This window comes from Schistocerca piceifrons, chromosome 3 (genome assembly GCF_021461385.2).
Source record: "Schistocerca piceifrons isolate TAMUIC-IGC-003096 chromosome 3, iqSchPice1.1, whole genome shotgun sequence".
In the NCBI taxonomy this organism is placed as follows: Eukaryota; Metazoa; Arthropoda; class Insecta; order Orthoptera; family Acrididae; genus Schistocerca; species Schistocerca piceifrons.
The window spans coordinates 514,681,613-514,695,179 of record NC_060140.1 but is presented as its reverse complement, the minus strand read 5'-3'; the positions used below and the strand labels follow the sequence as shown (position 1 = coordinate 514,695,179).

Here is a 13,567-nt window from a genome sequence, read left to right as displayed (position 1 = left end):
TTAAGATCACACCAGATGGTTACTCGTAGATACTAGAATTTTCTTTGCAGTGTAACCAGTGGTTTGATTTTTTCAGCTATTTATGTGCAATATGCTACTGGGTACATTTTCTGATTAACATTAAGGGTATTAAGATATTGTACCACCAGTCCATTTCCACTTTGGTATGTTCTTAATCGTGTCCAACCCAGCACAGCACATGATGACTGCATCAGGCAGGAAAATCCTGAAGACGTGGTCAGGAAAAGCTGTTGATTTGGCAAAGGAATTTTCCTGGTTTGACAAGATGGTACATGCAGTATTATGGTACTCATCCAGAACAATGTAATGCAAGGAATATAAAGTTAATTCAGCATGCTTACTGTTCTAAAATTCATTAAATCTGAAATAATTCCTGACTTCCTAAGAAATTCAGGTAGTGATTTTATTCAGCATTGATGTAACTCATCAGTGTTGACCACAGCTATTTCTAAAATATAGGTTTTTTGCAGGAAATCCAAAATACCTCATTGATGGTAAATCATTATTGAAAAGTTATTCCATGGATGGGCAACCAACAGTATAGTGTTCAGGCACCTGGAGTATGCAATACATTTATATGCTTTCACACAATTGTAGTCTGATGTAAAGTGATGGGTTGTAAGTCTCTAAAGGATCAGTTGTCTGTCTGTAGCATTGTACACAGGGTTGATCATGGTCCTCTTGTTTGGAGAAGCATGAAAGGTCTAAACCAGAGGCTCAGACGACACTGCGACTGTATCGGATGCGAATATCTCAACCTCCGCTATAGGGTGCAGAATTGTCAGGTTCCCCTTAATAGGTCAGGCATGCACTACACACAGGAAGCAGCTACTAGGGTAGTGGAATACGTGTCGTGCACACATGGGGCTTTTTTAGGTTAGAGAATTCCTTCCTTGGGATCAAAGACGATTTGCCTGTTAAATCAGCCACAGCGACCTCACAGAATCTTGGTCCTCACAGAGCTGAGATAGAAAATATTAATATGATTTTAGTAAACTGCTGCAGCATCCAAGGAAAGGTCCCAGAATTAGTATCGCTTACTGAAGGTTATAATGCACAGATAGTATTGGGAACAGAAAGCTGGTTGAAACCAGACATCAATGGCAATGAAACCCTAAGTTCAGAGTGGAAAGTTTTTCATAAGGATAGGTTGGGTGCCAGTGGCGGTAGCATGTTTATTGCAGTACAAAATTCCATAAGTTCTAGCAAGATTATCACGGATTCTGAATGTGAATTAATCTGGGTGAAATTGAGTATCAAAGAATGGTCAAAAATGGTGATCGGATGCTTTGTAGACCACCTGGATCAGGATCTCTGTAGTTGTAGAGCACTTCAGACAGAACTTGCAGAATATCATTAGTAATTTTCCTGATTATTCTGTTGTAATGGGGGGGGGGGGGGTTGACTTCTACTTGTCAGGTATAGATTGGGAGTGTTATGCCATCAAAACTGGTGCTAGAGACAGTGAATTGTGTTGCATTGTACTGAATGTCTTGTCTGAAAACTACCTTGAACAGATAGATAGAGGACCAACTCATGAGGGTAACATCTTAGACCTCCCGGTAACAAACAGACCTGAACTTATTGAATGAGTTAATGTAGAGGAAGCTATCAGTGATCATAAGGCTGTGACAGCACCTATGATGACGGGTCCTACAAGGAATGTTAGGAAAGGTAGGAAGATACATTTGCGGAAAAAAATTCAAAGGCATCGTTCAATATGCCCTAGAAAAGTATATTCCGATTAAGGTTTTAAGGGATGGGAAACATCCACCATGGTTTAATAGCCATGTTAGAAAAGCACTACATAAACAAAGAGCGCTTCCTCTCAGATTCAACAGAAGTAAAAGCCTAGCTGACATACAGAATCTGAACAAAGCGAAAATGAGCATAAGGAGAGCAATGACAGAAGTGTTCAATGATTTTGAAAGCAAGATGTTGTCAACCGGTCTGAGTAAAAACCCTAAGAGATTTTGGTTGTATGTAAAATCAGTAAGTGGGTCAAAATCATCTATTCATTGTCTCATTGACCACACCAACACTGAAACGGAAGATAACAGAGAGAAGGCCAAAATACTGAATTCGGTCTTCTGAAGCTGTTTCACTTTGGAAGATCATAACACTGTCCCCCCTTTCAATCATCATATGGACATCAAAATGGCAGATATTGAGAAAAACGATCACGGAATTGAAAAACAGCTACAATCGCTTAGCAGTGGAAGGGCTTCGGGACCAGATGAAATACCTGTAAGATTCTATAAAGATTATGTGAAAGAACTTGTTTCCCTTCTAGCAGTAATTTATTGTAGATTACTTGAGCAATGAGAGGTACCTAATGACTTGAAGAAAGTGCAGGTCATTCCCATTTTTAAGAAAGGCCGTAAGACGGATCCACACAATTATAGACCTATATCATTGATGTCAATCTGATTTAGAATTATGGAACATGTTTTATCCTCAAGAATTATGACATTTTTGGAAAATGAACATGTCCTCTATAAAAATCAACATGGATTCTACAAACAGAGATCCTGAAAAATTCAGCTCACTCTGTTCCTCCACGAGATCCACAGTGCAGTGGACAATGGCGCTCAGGTTGATCCCATGTTCCTTGATTTCAGTAAGGCATTTGACACCATCCTGCATTGCCATTTAATGAAAAAATTATGAGCTTATGGAATATCAGAGCAGATCTGCAATTGGATTCAAGACTTTTTTGCAGATAGAACTCAACATGTCGCTCTTAACGGAACTAAATCGACAAATGTAAAGGTAATATCTGGAGTACCACAGGGAAGTGTGATAGGACTGTTGCTGTTTACAATATATGTAAATGATTTAGTAGAAAGTGACAGATGCTCTTTAAGGCTATTCACAAATGATGTAGTTGTCTATACCAAAGTAGCAATGCCAGAAGATTGTAAGAATTTGCAGAATGACCTGCACAGATTTGATGAATGGTGCGGGCTCTGGCAGTTAACTCCAAATGTAAATAAATGTAACATATTGTGTATACATAGGAAAAGAAATCCACTTCTGTGCTACTACACTATTGATGACAAATAGCTGGAGACAGCATCTGCTTTGAAATATCTGGGTGTAATTGTCCAGAGCAACCTTAAGTGAAATGCCAATGTAAAACAGATATTGGGAAAAGTAGACACCAGACTCAGATTCATCAGAAGAATCTTGAGGAAATGTAACTCATCAATGAAAGAAGTGACTTATAAAGCACTTGTATGCCTGATTATCGAGTATTGTTCATCTATCTGGGATCCCTATCAGGTAGGACTGACAAAGGAGATAGAGAAGATCCAACAAAGATCATTTTTCAGGGGGAGTCGGACAGCATATTACTTCCCCCAGTGTACATCTGACGTATTGACCACAAGGAGAAAATTCGAGAAATTAGAGCCAATACATAGGCTTACTGACAATCATTCTTCCCACACACTATTTGCCGGTGGAGTAGGGTTGGAGGGATCAGATAGTGGAACCAAAAGTACCCTCTGCCACACACCATTAGGTGGCTTGTGGAGTATGTTGTAGATAGATGAGAGTGAGTGTCCCGAAACTCCCAGATAAAATTTTCTTAGGGTACATTGGATTCTATAGCTTCATAAATAATGGGAGATGATCTAAATTCACATCATGCAGCTGTAGGCAAGCTGGTACAAAGGTTCAGTATAACTGGAAAAAGACAGCCTTGGCAGGTCCTCAGAATTTCCTAAGCAACACCTTTCTTTAATATCAAATACTTTCATGGACTGACTTCTGAGTCTTTCATTTGTGGTTTCCATGTAAGTTTCTGATCAAAATTAAAGCCCACAAACCTGACCAAATCTCATTCAGAATTCTGGAAGCTTAAGAATACATGAACAAGTTAAAAACACACACGCAAATTTTTCAGTCAAAGCTACTCCTGTTTTGTTTAACCATTCCTTGGGCATCTTAAGTGCCTCTCAAACTAATAATGCTGCAAAAAGAGCAGAGGTATAAACACTTTCTGTAAATTAAAAACACTGTAATTGTGCTATTTACTGTTGACTGAAATGTTTCCTCTTTTACCTGCCATCATTAAATTGAACAATATTTAAACAAAACACAATCTTATTTCTCTTGGTACTTACAGTTTACTGAAATTGCAGAAAGTTAGTTTCACCATATCCATAGTTGGGAGGGAACATCTCATTTTTAAACTTCTGCAAAAACGCTGTTACCTAGTTTTTAAAAATAAAATCACATCAATGGTACATTGGTTCAGTGTCAAACCCAACATTACAAAGAAATAATTGAGCTTGAATAGAGCCAAAGACTGAAACAATAGTAAAACAAAAGTGAGACAAAACTAAGACTGATTCATGCAGTCATGGCCACAATAACATTTTTACATTGTTGTAAATTCAGGTAAATTGAATATTTAATATTTTTGCCTAAAATTTTAAATGTGACATTTCTGCCACAAATGTGTGGCACTTTTCCTATGGGATGGAATGCAGTCGGTGGAAGTAGTGCAGCCGAAAACATTGCCAAGATTTCCAGGTTTAAGAAGAAAAATAACAGATGACTGGCTCATTTTAGCAAGAAAAGAGAATGAAAGTTGCAATATTGTATTTTTTATTGATTTTCTACTTACATTGTGCTTTGCCAATTATCCATATACATTCAGCAAACATTTGTTAAATATAATCATATGCAGTTTTCTTGTATTAACATTATTTTCACATGAAAAGTCTTGATTTCAAATTGCTCAAAGTATCAAAAGGAAGTACTTTCCATGTTTGTTACAACAGTGGAGGAGGTAGGGAGTCATTTAACTCTCTGTTCCAGTCCTTGATGCCAATCAATCCTGGTAAAACATGAGGCATGTCTGGTTGATCTAATTATTATTCAGCTTTACATGTCAACTACAGGACACTCAAATGAAGTAGTCAAGGAAATATATGGAATTAGAAGAAGTATTGCACCTCACTTATGAAAAGGAGAATGTTGTAGTTATTGGTGATTGGAATCCAGTAGGCGGAAATAGTGCAGACAAAAATTTGCCGAGAATTTTGAGTTTGAGAAGAAATATAACAGATGACTGGTTGATTTTTAGCAAGAAAAGAGAATGAAAGTTGGAAACACACTGTTCTAGCAGGAGAAGAGAAGGGAAGAGACATGGGTTGTACAAAGGTATCCATGCAGACTGATGACATTATTGTAAGACGAAAACACTGAAACCAAATAAAACAGTGTAACAAATATCCTGGTGCTAATGATTCATTGGCCATAGTCTTGTCTCCCTGAAAGCTAACCTACAGCTAAAGTAAATAAGGAAAATCAAGTCCAGAGCAAGTTTCAATATGACAAAACTGAAGAATATTAATTCTAGGACAGAATTTCAAACTCCTGAACAATGAAGTTTGAAATAAGAGGCAGCTGGCACAACAAATGAAAAGTCGAACAACCAGAAAAATGCAGTTGTAGGTACTGCAAATGAACAACTAATTCCCAATGCCACCTTCACTAAAACACCGTAAATAGATAGTTCATTAATTAAGCTAATAGAGAAAAGATAAAAATTCAAAAATTCAATTAGTGAAAAAGGTAAAGCAAATGATGATAAACTCAAAAATTAAGTAAACAGAGAATCAATGACGGCTAAAGAAGGTTGGAGCAAGTAACCATACTAAAGTTGAAGAAAGTATGAAGAGAATTAGTGTAGAGAAAGCCTATCAACTAGTCAAGGTATAATCTGAAGAGTATAAGGCACAAGGAGCCACAACAAAAACAAAAATATGTGAGCTGCAACACCTCAAACGAGAAATGCAACACCTGGAAACTGTCCTGAGGAGCAATGGGTACTCCACAAATTATATTAGAAGTGTAACAGAGCCAAACACTCAGCGAAGTAAGGAACCAGAAAAAGAAATGTCGGGTACGGCCTTTCTGCCATACATTCCCAGAGTGATGGACAGAATCAGCCGTATATTGTGCAAACATGGCGTAAAGACCATTTTCAAACCGACAAGGAAGATCACAGAGTGTCTTAGATCGGCGAAGGAGAAAAGAGATGCACTTGCAATGTCGGGAATATACCGTATACCATGCACATGCGGAAAAGTTTATGTCAGAATGACTGGACGATCCATCAACACCAGGATCAAAGAGCATAAGCAACATTGCAGGTTGGGGCAGGTGGAGAAATCGGCCATGGCAGAGCACGCACTGAATGAGACCGACCACGTAATAAAATTCGCCGACACAGAAGTTCTGGCTGTAGAGAAGCATTATCACACGCGCTTGTTCAGAGAAGCTGTAGAAATACTAAAACACGCGAACAGTTTGAACAAGAAAGAGGAAAGCCTTAAGGTAAATGGATCCTGGCTTCCCGTACTGCAGCAAACTACCATCGCAGGTAGCAAGAGGAGAACCGCACCGGAAATGACCGTGGAGAAGCCCTCGGACGTTGGCGCGCCAGGTACATATAGTCTGCGCCTGCAAGCTCGGCTCCAGTTCACCACCGGCAATGGAGGGTGGAGCTTTGACAATGCCAGCCACTCATGCTGGCGAAACATCAGAAAAATCATTAGATGAACGTCAGCCGAAGAACTCGAGACAGAAGCCAATAGGCAGTTTGTCAACAAGTGGCCACGAAAGCCTTAACAATTTTGTATAGAGTATATACTGTTGTAACCTGTTGTAATCGTGACTGTTCCTGCCGCGGGGTGGCTGAGAAAGTGCGGTAGGACCAAATGGAGAGTGGCCCACGAACAAACAAACAAACCAAAAGGACGGACATGAAACAATGACAACTACATGCAAGAAGCAATGGAGTGACAGAGACAACCAAACAAAACCAAGACTTTCACTAATAGTGCAAACAAAGAACAGTAAACAGGCTGTCTGTTGCCAGAATGAGATTTTCACTCCGCAGTCTAGTGTGCGCTGATATGAAACTTCCTGGCAGATTAGAACTGTGTGCCCAACCAAGACTCAAACTCGGGACCTTTGCCTTTCGCGGGAAAGTACTCTACCAACTGAGCTACCGAAGCATGACTCACGCCTGGTCCTCACAGCTTTACTTCTGCCAATATCTCGTCTCCTACCTTCCAAACTTTACAGAAGCTCTCCTGCAAACCTTGCAGAACTAGCACTCCTGAAAGAAAGGATACTGTGGAGACATGGCTTAGCCACAGCCTGGGGGTGTTTCCAGAATGAGATTTTCACTCTGCAGCGGAGTGTGTGTTAGTTCTGCGAGGTTCGCAGGAGAGCTTCTGTAAAGTTTGGAAGGTAGGAGACGAGATACTGGCAGAAGTAAAGCCGTGAGGACCGGGCGTGAGTCGTGCTCCGGTAGCTCAGTTGGTAGAGCACTTGCCCGCGAAAGGCAAAGGTCCCGTGTTCAAGTCTTGGTCAGGCACACAGTTGTAATCTGCCAGGAAGTTTCACATCAGCCCACACTCTGCTGCAGAGTGAAAATCTCATTCTGGAAACATCCCCCGGGCCGTGGCTAAGCCATGTCTCCGCAGTATCCTTTCTTTCAGGAGTGCTAGTTCTGCAAGGTTCACAGGAGAGCTTCTGTAAAGTTTGGAAGGTAGGAGACGAGATACTGGCAGAAGTAAAGCTGTGAGGACCAGGCGTGAGTCGTGCTTCAGTAGTTCAGTTGGTAGAGCACTTGCCCGCGAAAGGCAAAGGTCCCGAGTTCGAGTCTCGGTCAGTTGGTAGAGCACTTGCCCGCAAAAGGCAAAGGTCCCGAGTTCGAGTCTCGGTCGGGCACACAGTTTTAATCTGCCAGGAAGTTTCACGCTGTCTGTTGTTGAGGCGATACATCAAGACTCATGAAATGATTAGACTCGCTGGCTGAGCGAGAGGCAGGCGCTTAAATACACAATCTGGGGCACTGCTATTGGCTGATGGAACCACGAGTTCCACTATGGCACCCTCACACTAAATGCAGGCCAGGAGGTGCGCACCACCACGACTTATGGCACGATGTTGCAGAGACCTCTAGGTGTCTTTGGCGTCCATGACATCTGGCACAGATTCAAATTATGCAGTGCGTGGTACCAGACATACTAGAGACAATAATGATTTAGCAGAACATTGAAGGTGTACATAGTGATGGAAACCAAGGCTGAAACATGAATTAATGGAAATGGTAACAGGTGCATTACAGGATAAAACTGGATCAAAAATACTGAGAGAAAAATTTGATAAGGCAGTTAAAGAACTAAACCCAAAAATGTCTCCTGGTTTTGGTGCAATAAATAAAGACAATACGTATCTACATCTACTTACATACTCTGCAAGCCACTGTAGGGTGCTTCAGACAGAGATTACCCTGTGCCACTACTAGTCATTTTCTCATATCTTATTTTCATGTCCTTAAATGAAAAGTATATTGGTGACAGTAAATCTGTTCTGCAGTCGGCTTCAAAAGTCAGTTCTCTAAATTTTCTCAACGGTGTTCCTTAAAAAAGAAAGTCCTAGGGATTTCCATTTGAGTTCCCAAAGCAACTCTATCATACTTGCGCATTGTTAAAAGCTACCAGTAACAAATCTAGCAGTCTTCCTTTAATCTGACTTGGTGTGGATCCCAAACACTTGGGCAGTGTTCAAGGATAGGTCATACTAACATCCTATATGCTGTCTCCTTTAGAGGTGAACCACATCTTCCCAAAATTCTCCAAATAAACCAAAGTCAACCATTCGTCTGCCTTATCACAATCCTCACATTCTCATTCAGTGTCATATCTCTTTGCAATGTTACATCCAGATAGTTTAACAATGTGACTGTGTCAAGCAGCACACTCCTTATACTGTATCTGAACAATATGGGTTTGTTTCTGCTACTCATCTGCATTAACTTACGTGTTTCTATATTTAGAACCAGTTGCCATTCATCACACAAACTAGAAATTTTGTCTAAGTCACCTTATATCCTCCTACAGTCACTCAATGACGGCACCTTCCTGTACTCAACAGCATCATTGGCAAACAATTGCTACCCAACCTGTCTGCCAGATCACTTATGTTTACAGAATATAATAGCAGTCATATCACACTTCTTTGGGGCACTCCTGAATAAATCCTTGTCTCTGATGAACACTGCCATATGAGGTGCATTCAAGTTCTAAGGCCTCCGATTTTTTTTCTAATTAACTACTCACCCGAAATCGATGAAACTGGCGTTACTTCTCGACGTAATCGCCCTGCAGACGTACACATTTTTCACAACGCTGATGCCATGATTCCATGGCAGCGGTGAAGGCTTCTTTAGGAGTCTGTTTTGACCACTGGAAAATAGCTGAGGCAATAGCAGCACAGCTGGTGAATGTGCAGCCACGGAGAGTGTCTTTCATTGTTGGAAAAAGCCAAAAGTCACTAGGAGCCAGGTCAGGTGAGTAGGGGGCATGAGGAATCACTTCAAAGTTGTTATCACAAAGAAACTGTTGCGTAACGTTAGCTCGATGCGCGGGTGCGTTGTCTTGGTGAAACAGCACACGCGCAACCCTTCTCAGACATTTTTGTTGCAGTGCAGGAAGGAATTTGTTCTTCAAAACATTTTTGTAGGATGCACCTGTTACTGTAGTGCCCTTTGGAACACAATAGGTAAGGATTACGCCCTCGCTGTCCCAGAACATGGACACCATCATTTTTTCAGCACTGGCGGTTACCCGAAATTTTTTGGTGGCGGTGAATCTGTGTGCTTCCATTGAGCTGACTGGCACTTTGTTTCTGGATTGAAAAATGGCATCCACATCTCATCCATTGTCACAACCAATGAAAAGAAAGTCCCATTCATGCTGTCATTGCGCGTCAACATTGCTTGGCAACATGCCACACGGGCAGCCATGTGGTCGTCCGTCAGCATTCGTGGCACCCACCTGGATGACACTTTTCGCATTTTCAGGTCATCATGCAGGATTGTGTGCACAGAACCCACAGAAATGCCAACTCTGGAGACGATCTGTTCAACAGTCATTCGGCGATCCCCCAAAACAATTCTCCCCACTTTCTCGATCATGTCGTCAGACTGGCTTGTGCGAGCCCGAGGTTGTTTCGGTTTGTTGTCACACAATGTTCTGCCTTCATTAAACTGTCGCACCCATGAACACACTTTTGACACATCCATAACTCCATCACCACATGTTTCCTTCAACTGTTGATGAATTTCAATTGGTTTCACACCACGCAAATTCAGAAAACGAATGATTTCACACTGTTCAAGTAAGGAAAACGTTGCCATTTTAAGTATTTAAAACAGTTCTCATTCTCGCCACAGGCAGTAAAATTCCATCTGCCGTATGGTGCTGCCATCTCTGGGACGTATTGACAATGAACACGGCCTCATTTTAAAACAATGCACATGTTTCTATCTCTTTCCAGTCCGGAGAAAAAAAATCGGAGGCCTTAGAACTTGAATGCACCTCGTATGAGGTTCTGTTACTTAAGAAGTCTTCAAGCCACTCATACATCTGGGAACGTATTCCAAAAACTCATATCCTTCTTAGCAGTCTGCAGAGGGTCACCATGCCACATGCTTTTTGGAAACCTAGAAATATGGACTCTGCCTGTTGCCCTTCATTCATAGTTTGCAATATATCATTTGAGAAAAGAGCAAACTGAGTACCACATGAGAAATGCTTTCTAAAACACTGGTGATTTGTGGACAGGAGCTTTTCTGTCTCAGGGAAATTTATTATATTTGAACTCAGAATATGTTCAAGAATTTTGTAGCAAACTGATTTTAAGGATTTTACCCTCCTTATATACAAGAGTCACCTGCAGTTTTCTCCATTTGCTTAGGACTTGCTGCGTGTGAGATTCACAATAAATGCAAGCTAAGTAAGGGGCCAATGCTACAGAGTACTGTTCGTAAAACCAAATGAGGATTCCATTTGGACCTGGCGATTTATTTCTTTTCAACTCTTTCAGTTGTTTCTCTACACCAGGGATGACTGTTACTATGTCATTCATATGGGAGTCTGAGAGATGATCAAACAATGGTATGTTTTTTGGTTCCCTGCATGAACTATTTTTTAATAGTGAAATTTAAAACTCCAGCTTTCCTTTTGATGTCTTCTACTGCTACACCAGATTGGTCAATGAGTAACTCAGTGGTAGCCTTACCCGCTTAGCGATTTTACTTAGCACCTAAATTTCCTTGAATTCTCAGCCAAATATTTTGCTAATGTATGAGAGTAAGTCAATTATTATCCACAAAGTAATTATAAAATTTTATTGTAATCAAATAGGAAACTTACAAGAACATCATTTTTCAACATAGTCTCCTTGTGTTTCAACACACTTGGTCCATCGTTGTACAAGCTTCCTGAGTTGCAAGCCAGGAATGCACTGCTTCTTTCACTGCTTCATCCAGGGAAAATCGACAGCCCCTTAATGCCTGTTTGAGTAGACCAAATAAGTGATAGTCAGAAGGGGCAAGATTGGGACTATATGGAAGATGATCCAGTACTTCAAATTTGAGTTTATGGAACATTTCAGCGGTCTGGGCAGCAGTATGTGGATGGGCATTATCGTGCAACAACACACCTGTTGACAACAATCCTTGGCATTTGCTTTGAATTGTAGCCTTTAGCCTGGCAGTAAGCATTTCACTGTAATGTACACTGTTTATTGTTGTGTCCTTGTCCCCATAATGTTCCAGTACTGGATCTTGTGTGTCCCAAAAAACTGTAAGCATCGGTTTTCCTGTGGACGCTTGGCTCTTGAACTCTTTCTTGCGTGGCAAATTTGGATGTTTCCATTCCATACTCTGCTGTTTACTCTCTGGCTCATAATGATGGATCCATGTTTCGTCACCAGTAATGATCCTGTCTAAGAAGTTGTCCCCTTCATTACCATAGTGATCCAAATGTTTTTTGCAGATGTCCAAGCATGTTTGTTTATGCAACTGTGTGAGTTGTTTTGGGACCCATCTTGCACAAACTTTATGAAACCCAAGTCTGTTGTGGATGATTTTGTAGGCAGAACCGTGGATAATTTGCAGATGATGTGCCACTTCGTCAATAGTTAATTGTCTGTCTAAGAGAATCAGTTCACGTGAATGCTCAACGGTTTCTTTGTTTGTGGCGGTAAATGGTTCTCTGGCTCCTTCATCATGCGTAACACTTGTGTGACTATTTCGGAACTTTTCAATCCATTTGTAGCCACTCTGTTATGGAAAAACACTGTTCCCATACTGTATCAAAAGTCTTTGATGAATTTTGGCCGCTGATATGACTTCTGATCTCAAAAAACGTATCACTGAACACTGCTCTTCTTTGGTGCAAATAGACAGCGGAGCAGCCATGATTAACAGCATGGTAATGATAACAAAACTAACCTAGCAGCTTGAAAACTGCAATGATGTAACAACAAATAAACAAAGCGTGTGTCATTAATGTAAAATGACAATACTACCAAAATAAACAAAAATATAACTCAATTGTGGATAATAATTGACTTGCCCTCGTATGATTGTGGTAGTTGTATGCTTCACGCATACATCTCTTTACAGGCACATGAATCTCTACTAACCTTTGCATGCCACCATTTGCATGTTCTCTTTTGAACTGAGAGTGCAACAGCCTTTGCTTCTCAGCATTTTCTGAATTTTGTTGCTAAACCACGGTGAGACTTTTCCATCCTTAATCCACTTACTGGGCACATACTTCTCCAGAGCATCATTAAATGTCCATTTAAACTTTGCCCACAATTCCTCTACATCCATCATACTGGATATAGTGAGATGCTGACAACTGCTTATCTGTTCTTTCTAGCAGAAATACTTTCCTAGTCTTCTCGACTAATTTATTAACTTAAGTAACCATAGTCACTATGATGGCATCATGATCACTAAGCCCTGTTTCCATACTGATGCTGCTGAAAAGGTCAGGCATGTTTGTACATACAAGTTCTAAAATATTGCAATTGCATGTGGGCTGTCAAACTAGCTGTTCAAGGCAGTTTTTGGAAAGTGTGTCCAAAAGTATTCACAAGACTGTTCATCTGTACCCCCTGCAATGAATCCATAGCCATCCCATTCCATTCCCATCCCAGTCTATTTTTGGTAGATTAAAGTCACCTCCAACTATCATTGCATGACCTGCTTATTTACACCCTGCCCATGGACTTTCTTTGAATGACTCTGAAATTGTTGTAGCAGAATTGGGTGGTTGGTAAAATCATCCAATTAACTTGATTTCACCTAGCCCTGTTATATGCATCCAGAAAATTTCACTCACACTCAATTTTGACCTCAATAGAGACAATATTTTTGTCAACTTCAGTGAACCCTCCCCCTCCTATGGCGTCTAATTGGTTCTTGTGATATACATTCTGTGAATCACTAAATATCTCAAAGCTTTCTACTTCAGGTTTCAGCCAGCACTCAGTCCCAAGAATAAATTGAGCACAAGAACTCTCCTGGAAGGCTGTAAATTTGGGAATGTGTTATAAATATTTCAGCAATTTACTGATTAAATTTTGACAGTCTAAGTGTCTTTACTCTGAATGTAATTTGAGTTTACTATCTGTATATCATCTGGCAAGTATTCAT

General features: G+C 40.5%; 1 long non-coding RNA gene across 1 annotated transcript in view; it reads right to left on the bottom strand.

Moving 5' to 3' along the window:
• The window catches only part of LOC124789450, a 75,002-nt gene that overhangs the window by 38,220 nt on the left and 23,215 nt on the right, over positions 1–13,567 (bottom strand). Inside the window, exon 3 of the long non-coding RNA XR_007016119.1 lies at positions 4,152–4,241. This is a non-coding gene — a long non-coding RNA (uncharacterized LOC124789450). The remainder of the gene's footprint in view (positions 1–4,151; positions 4,242–13,567) is intronic.